This window comes from Macaca thibetana, chromosome 7, assembly GCF_024542745.1.
Source record: "Macaca thibetana thibetana isolate TM-01 chromosome 7, ASM2454274v1, whole genome shotgun sequence".
In the NCBI taxonomy this organism is placed as follows: Eukaryota; Metazoa; Chordata; class Mammalia; order Primates; family Cercopithecidae; genus Macaca; species Macaca thibetana.
Window position 1 is genome coordinate 26,412,836 of NC_065584.1, and position 9,123 is coordinate 26,421,958.

Genomic DNA, 9,123 nt, shown 5'->3' on the forward strand with positions numbered 1-9,123 from the left:
CTTTCTAACTCATTCTATAAGGCCAGCATTACCTTGATACCAAAACCAGACAAGAACACAACAAAATAAATCTTCAGGCCAATACTCCAATGAATGTATACACAGAAATCCTCAACAAAATACTAGCAAAACCAAATCCAAAAACATATCAAAAAGATAATACACCACGATCAAGTGGGATTTATTCTAGGAATAGAAGGATGGTTTAACATATGCAAATTAATAAATGTCATACATCACAGCAACAGAATGATGAACAAAACCATATGATGATCTGAATAGACGCAGAAAAAGCTTTTGATAAAATTCAATATCCCTTTATGATGGAAAAATCTTAATAAATTAGGTATAGAAGGAAAGTACCTCAACATAATAAACGACATATATGACAAAACTATAGCTAAGGTCTTTATTGAACAGGGAAAAGCTAAAAGCTTTTTCTTTTCTTTTATTTTTTTGAGACAGAGTTTCACTCTTTTTGCCCAGGCTGGAGTGCAACCCCCACCTCCCAGGTTCAAGCAGTTCTCCTGCCTCAGCCTCCCACGTAGCTGGGATTACAGGCATGTGCCGCCACCACGCCCAGTGAATTTTGTAGTTTTAGTAGAGATGGGGTTTCTCCATGTTGGTCAGGCTGGTCTCGAACTCCCAACTTCAGGTGATCCACCCACCTCAGCCTCCCAAAGTGCTGGGATTATAGACATGAGCCACGGCGCCCAGCCAGCTTTTTCTTTAAGAAATGGAACAAGATAAGATGCCCACTCTCACCAGACTTACTCAATATGGTACTGAAAGTCTTAGCCAGAGCAATGAGGCAAGAGACAGAAATAAAGGGCAGCCAAATTGGAAAGGAGAAATTGAAAATGGCATTATCTTATATGGAGAAGAAACTAAAGACTCTACCAAAACACTCTTAGAACTAATCAATGAATTCAGCGAAGTTGCAGGATACAAAATGAATATAAAAAATCAGTAGTGTTTCTATACACAATGAACTAGTTGAGTAAGAAAGCAAACCCATTTAAAATAGCTACAAAAAATGAAATATCTAGGAATAAATTTCAATGACTGGATAAAGAAAATGTGGTATACATACACAATAAAATACTATTCAGTGATTAAGAAAAAAAGAATGAAACCCTGTCATTTTCAGCAACATGGATGGAACTGGAGGACATTATGTTAAGTGAAATAAGCCAGGAAGAGAAAGTTAAACACCACATGTTCTCACTCATATGTGGAAACTACAAAAAGTGGATCTCATAGAAGTAAAAAGTAGAACAGAGGATACTAGAGGCTGGGAAGGGTAGGAGGAAGGGAGAGAAAGGAAGAGATTTGCTCAAGGATACAAAATTACAGCTAGATAGAAGGGTAAGTTCTATAGTCATCCAGGATGACTATAGTTAACAATAATATTGTATATAGGTTGAAATAGCTAGAAGGAGGATATTGAAACACATTCCCAACACAAAGAAATAATATGTGTTTGGGATGATGAATATGCTAATTATCCTAATCTGATCACTACACATTATATGTATCAAAACTTCACTATGTACCCCATGACTGTATACAATTATTTGTCAATTAAAATTAAAATTAAAAAAGAATTGGAGCCATTACTTTATCACATATTTAATCTTCATAATTATCAATTATCATTATTATATCCATTTCATTCATTGATAAGTAAACTGAGGCTTTAAATCATATGAGTTTATGGAATTCCTAGAGCTTTTGGTGAAACTGTTTTTGGAGCTTGCCACGGCTGCCTTACCATTGACAGATCAACATCTCAGGTATCTTTACTCATCCCTTTATCTGCCAGACCACTACTGACTGCAAGAGTGATGGGGCTTTTTGTCTTAAGCCAATTTCCAACACTCCTCTAATTGGCCCTCAGGATCACTATATCAACGTGTCTCACATCTCCATTTGCCTTTTGCACCAGTAGAGGTTCAAACATTTCTCACCATTCTACCTCAATTGATCCATGAATATGGCCCCATCTCCCACTTGTTCTTAATTGCCTGAACACTTCCTGTGCCCTCTGAGACTCATGATCTCTTATCAACATCTATAATATTTTCTCCGAGCTTTCCCTTCATTTCATGCCCTGACTGAAACCCAATTGTTCCCTAAGGGCACTGGTTGCCCTACATGCTCCTCAGTCCTCTGCAAGGAATGTGGGTTTTTTTTTTCTCTCTTATACCATGCACCTCTGGGCTTGAAGATAAGAGGTAAGACCAGTATCCTTCTTGATTCCTATTGCAGCTTCATAAGTTGTTCTCTTTCCTCTTCAAAAAATTAGATCCTTTGAAATTTATGCTATCAGATGCTACAACCCCAAATATTGACATACTGTTGACATTTAAGCCTCTCCTCTTTCACTGAGGACTTTAGCACCTGGCTCTCTTCCTATTCATCCCTACTCCTGTCACTGTGAAAGGAAAATAAATCTTTGGGCCCCCAAATCACTAAACTAAAGGGAAAACCCAAGCTGGGAACTGCTTAGGGCAAATCTGCCTCCCATTCTGTTCAAAGTCACCCCTCTGCTCACTGACATAAATGCTTATCTGATTGCCTCCTTTGGAGAGGCTAATCAGAAACTCAAAAGAATGCAACCATTTGTCTCTTATCTACCTATGACCTGGAAACCCCCTCCCTGTTTCGAGTTGTCCTGCCTTTCTGGATGAACCAATGTTCATTTTACATATGTTGATTGATGTCTCATGTCTCCCTAAAATGTATAAAACCAAACTGCTCTGACCACCTTGGCCACATGTCATCAGGACCTCTTGAGGCTGTGTCATGGGCACGCGTACTCAGTGTTGGCAAAACACACTTTCTAAATTAACTGAGGCCTGTCTCAGTCAGGGTTCACATCGCCAATCTTGTTGTATGATCAAATCAACAATGAGGCCTCTTAGTTCCTTGACCTCCTCAACTCTAATAATTTTTTTCAAATCTCACATCAGCTGCCCACTTCTATGGGCATAAATTTGCCCAATAATTATACTCTTTGATCCAAGCACTTCACTCTCTGACCACTATCCCTATCTTTCAAATGATTTATCTAATATTTCACTTCAAAATTTTATTTCATTACAATTTCCAATTCACCGACTCTATTATTTTTTTCATTATCTATTGCCCTTTCAAAGACACACATCCCATTGAACCCCTTAGATTCAATGGGCTATCATCATAGTCACTCACTGAGATCAGGGCAAGTGGTCTCCTCTTTATGAAGATGACTGAGGAGTGGCACACATCACATTTCGCATCCTGTTGGATCAGTTGGGAAGTGGGGCTTTTGGGGAGTTATTTAGATAATGAGGGCTCTGCTTTTATAAATGGATAAATGCCTTTATAAAAGGACTTGAAGGGGGAAAGTTCACTCTTTTCCACCCCTTCCATTCCTTCCATCATGTGAAGACACGACATTCCTCCCTTCCAGAAGATGCTATCTTGGAAGCTGAGCCCAGGTTCTCACCAGACACTGAACCTATCAGCTCCTTAATCTTGGACTCCTAGCTCCCAGAACTGTGAAAGGTAAATTTCTGTTCTTTATAAATCACCCAGTCTCAGATATCTTGTTGTAGCAGCACAGATGAAATAAGACAACTTGCTAAAACTCAGGGCATTCTATATTAAAAGAAAAGAGGATGTGACTATTTGGGGACAGTTAGTGATGTCTGCACATTAGTTAAGCCTAAATGCCCACGTAGTCTGTGCTTTCCCACAAGTAACTAACAGATCAGAGGAAAGTATGCAGCCATGATGACTCTCACTCCAAATCTCAAGTGAGCTATCAAGTCTACATAACAAACTTATACACGTATTTAATACATTTGAACTTCTACTCTCAAGAAATGGCTATTTTGTATGTTCTCCTCTTTTCTCAAACTTCTCACAATCCCTTAGTATCTTTTACACCTCACTCTCAGCTGGTAACTTTCTCTTGTATTGAATAGAAAAAGTGAAAGCAATCCCAGGAACTTACTTTTCTTTCCCCACTAAATCTACTAGCCCATTCTAACATTCTTTTCTCATTTCAATTCTGACTTACTTTGTCCACATTTTTTTCTCCCTTTACAGTACACAGAAGCTCCTTGTTCCTAGCAAAGATGAACACCTCTAAAGCCTATCTTCAGCCTTTCTCAAGGACAGATGTCTGTAATAAGCAGTTTCTCTTGTACTATGTTTTGATTTTCTGTTGGATTATTTCCAACAGTTAGGAAATAGTCTCTAATAAATCCCACCTTCAAAAAATTATTAGAAGAGAGGACTCTGGGAAGATAGCAGAGTAGAGAGCACCTGAAATCTGTCTCTCCAACTTGACAACAACTGCACTGAGGGAATCTGTCTTACCTATGTTGAAACTCTAGTGTCTATTGAAGGCTTGCAGTTTGCAGGGAAGGTTTGGATGGTAAATTGCAGTTAATTCCAGTCAGCTCTTAGCACAGTAGCAGCTACCCATTCCCCACCACCCAACCCTTTGGCAGGCAGCCATGCACACATTCCAAGAGCAGCTTTCATATAGCTTGCAGATGCCAGGGTGAGTAAAAAGGACCCTTTCCTCCAAATATCAGGGATCTGGACTCTAATCATTGATTGCTGTTTCTGACTCACAAAGGTGCAAAGAGGCAGGTAGCCATTGTTGACCTCTCCCAACTGTTGTATGCCCCTCCTCCTCCAGCTGAAGCTACTTCCAGGGGATTAAAAGGGCTGGCACCCCCTACTCCATTTATTTTTCTTTTTCCCCCCTTTTTCAGAGCCATATATTAATGACTAGACATTCAAAAGCAACTACATATGTGGGAGAAATTAGAAAGTCATCGTGTATGCTCAGGGAAAGGTGCAAGCTTAGAAAAGATCTGAGAAGACCTTAAGTTTACACCTCAGACTGACACGTGACACAGAGGCAGTCTACGACAATTTTAAAAAGCAGCAAACTCTGGGCAAGAGAAAGAATCTGATTTCCAGAGTTACTACGTTATTAGATTCCACGGTCCAGTTTTGAACCAAAAGAAAAATTACAAGATATACAAAGAAATAGGAAAGTATGGCCCATTCAAGGGAAAAAAAAAATCAACAGAAATTGTCCCTGAAAAAAGCTAATGGTGGTGGAACTAGACAAACACCTTAACAAAACTGGCTAGGTATGGTGGCTCACTCAGGTAATCCCAGCACTTTGGGAAACTGAGGCAGGCAGATCACTTGAGGTCAAGAGTTTGAGACCAGCCTGGCCAACATGGGTTTTTTTTTTTAGTAGAAACAGGGCTTACTAGAAACCCCGTCTCTACTAAAAATACAAAAATTAACTGGGCGTGGTGGTATGCACCTGGAGTCTCAGCTGCTTGGGAGGCTGAGGCAGGAGAATCGCTTTAACCCAGCAGGCGGAGGTTGCAGTGAGCTGAGATTGCGCCATTGCACTCCAGCCTGAGTGACAGAGTGAAACTCTGTTTCAAAACAAAACAAAACAAAAAGACTGTAACAAAACTGTCTTAAAGATGCTCAAAAGAACTAAAGGAAAATGTGGAGAAAAGTCAAGAGAATGATGTATGAACAAAAGGGAAACATCAATAAGGAGGCAGAAAAGCTAAAAAGAAACCAGAAAAGAAAAGAAAAGACTATGGGGTTGAAAAGTACAAAACTAAAATAAAAAATTGAGGAGAGGCATTCAAAGGCAGATTTGTGCAGGAAAAATAATTAGTGAACTTGAAAATAGGCCAGTGGAAATTATTGACCGTGAGAAGCAGAAAGGAAAAGAACTGAAGAAAAGTGAGCAGAGCTAAGGGACCTGTGGGGCACACTCAAGTGGATGAACATATGTACTGTAAGAGTTCCAGAGGGAGAAAACAAGAGGAAAGGAATAGAGAGAATATTTGAAGAAATAATAGCTGAAAACATTCTAAATTAAATGAAAAACATGAACGTAAACATCCAACAAACTCCAAATAGGATGAACTCATACAGGGCAACTCCAGGATACATTACAGTCAAACTGTCAAAGATCAAAGAGAGAATCTTGAAAGCAGCAAGAGAAAAGCCACTTATCACATACAAGAGTTTCTCAGTAAGATTATCCACAGATTTCTCATCAGAAACTTTTGAGGCTGATATACATAAGGTGCTAAAAGAAAAAAAAAAACTGTCAAAGAGGAATCCTATATTCAGCAAAACTGTCCTTCAAAAGTGAGGGAAAAATTAAGACATTCCCAGATAAATAAAGGCTGACAGAGCTTTTATTTACCTAACTTGTTATCACTAAACCTGGCCTGCGGGAAGTGCTAAATAGAGTCCTCCAGGTTAAAATGAAAGAAAACAAGACAGTAACATAAAGCGATATGAAGAAATAAAGATCTCATTAAAGGCAAATACATGGGCAATTATAAAAGCTAGTATTAGCCACGCGTGGTGGCTCATGCCTGTAATCCCAGCACTTTGGGAGGCTGAGGCGGGTGGATCAGCTGCGGTTGGGAGTTCAAGACCAGCCTGACCAATACGGAGAAACCCCATCTCTACTAAAAATACAAACTTAGCTGGGCGTGGTGGCACATGCCTGCAATCCCAGCTAATTGGGAGGCTGAGGCAGAAGAATTGCTTGAACCAGGGAGGTGAAGGTTGCAGTGAGCTGAGATTGTGCCATTGCACTCCAGCCTGGGCAACAAGAGCCAAATTCCGTCTCAAAAAAAGAAAAAGGTAGTATTGAAGACATTTATGTTAAGTGAAATAATTAGCCAGGCACAGAAAGACAAATATCATATGATCTCACTTATGTGTGGAATCTAAAAATGTTCAACTCATAGAATCAGAGAGTAGAATGATGGTTAACAGGGGATTGGGGATGGTGAAGGTTGGAAAGATGCTGGTCCAAGGATACAAAGTTTAAGTTAGCTAAGAGGAATAAGTCTAAGAGATCTGTTGATCTATAGGACTATAGTTAATAATAATGTATTATATCCTTGAAAATTGCTAAGAGTATATTTTAAGTGCTCTTACCACAAAAAATAATAAGTATATGATGTAATGCATATGTTAACTTGACTTAGCCATCTATGATGTATACATATTTCAAAACATCATGGTGTACACAATAAATATACACAATTTTTGTCAATTCAGAAAAATAAATGTTTTTAAAAGATAGTGTTATTGTAACTATGGTTTGTAACTACATTTTTTTCTGCATGTATTAAGAGGTTAATACATTAAAAAACAATTATTAAGTTCTAGCTAATGCAATAAGACAGGAAAATGAAAATAAATATCTACAGATTGGAAAGGAATAAAACTGCTTTTGTTTGTAGATGTCATGATTACTTATGCAGAAAATCTGGAAGAATTGACCAAAAAAATCTCCTAGAACTAATAAGCGATTATAGCAGGGTTACATGATACTAGGTTAATACTCAATAGCTAATTACTTTCCTATATGTCAGCAAAGAACAAGTGAAATTTAAAAGTAAAAATACAGTATCATTTACATTAACACCTCCAAATGAAATACTTATATATACTATAAAACAAAACAAAATAAAAACAGAAAATAATGTGTTAATGAGGATATGGAGAAATTGGAGCCTTGTGCACTGTTGGTGGGAATGTAAAATGGTACAATTGCTGTTGGTTTCACTGGGGAATTGCACTAAACAGTAAAAGAAGAACTAACACCAATCCTCCTGAAACTTTTTTTTTTTTTTTTTTTTTTTTTTGAGATGGAGTGTTGCTCTTGTTGCCCAGGCAGGAGTGCAGTGGTGCAATCTCGGCTCACTGCAACCTCTGCCTCCTGGGCTTAAGCGATTCTCCTGCCTCAGCCTCCTGAGTAGCTGGGATTACAGGCACCTGCCACCACACCCAGCTAATTTCTTTTTTGTATTTTTGGTAGAGACAGGGTTTCACCATGTTGACCTGGCTGGTCTCAAACTCCTGACCTCAGGTGATCCACCTGCCTTGGTCTCCCAAAGTGCTGGGATTATAGGTGTGAGCCACCGCACTCGGTCTTCCTGAAACTTTTCAAAAAAAAAAAAAAATGAAGAGGTGGGAACACTTTGTAACTCATTCTATGAGGCTGGCATTACTGTGATACCAAAGTTAAACAAAGGCACAAGAAAACTGTGGACCATTATCCCTTCTGGACACTGGTGTAAGAATTCTCAAGAAAATACTACTGACAAATCAAGTTCAGCAGCATATATAAAGGATAATACACCATGACCACATGGTATTTATTCCTGGAGTGTGAAGATGGTTCAACATACAAATCCTGATCAATGTAATACACCACATTCACAGAACAAAGAAAAAGCCCATGATTATCTCAATTAGAGCAGAAAAAGCATTTACCAAAATTCAACATTCTTTCATAATAAAAACACCCAACAAACTAGAAATAAAAACTACCTCAATATAATAAAAGCCATATACTTAAAAAAAAAAAGTGAACATCACACTCAATGGTGAAATACTGAAAACTTTTCCTGTAAAATCAGAAACAAGGCAAGGATGCCCACTTTTCCCACTTCTGTCAACATGCTACTAGAAAGTTCTAGCTAGAACAATTAGGCAAGAAAAAGAAATATGTGGCATCCCAGTTGGAAAGGAAGAAGTAAAATTGTCACAGTTCACAGGTGATATCATATGTTAAAACAACAAACAAACAAACAAACAAACAAGACTCCACAACAGCACTTTGGGAGGCCAAGGCGGGCGGATCACGAGGTCAGGAGATCGAGACCATCTTGGCTGACACGGTGAAACCCTGTCTCTATTAAAAATACAAAAAATTAGCCAGGTATGGTTGTGGGTGCTTGTTCTCAAATTATCATAGTGTACTATATACTCACCTATCTTCTTCGTGTTATGATGTGAGATTATAAAATTTCTGATGAAATTTCCAGAAATAAACAATTCATAAATTGTAAATTACACACTGTTCTGAATATCATGAATAACATGGGCATTGTGCCATAAATGAAATTACCAGAAATAAGCAATTCGTAAGTTTTAAATTACATGCTGTTCTGAATATCACGATAAACTCTCACACTGTCCTGCTCTGTCCCACCCAATTGCAATTCGTCGCTTAGCCATACAGGTTATTAGATCAACTGGCCCAGT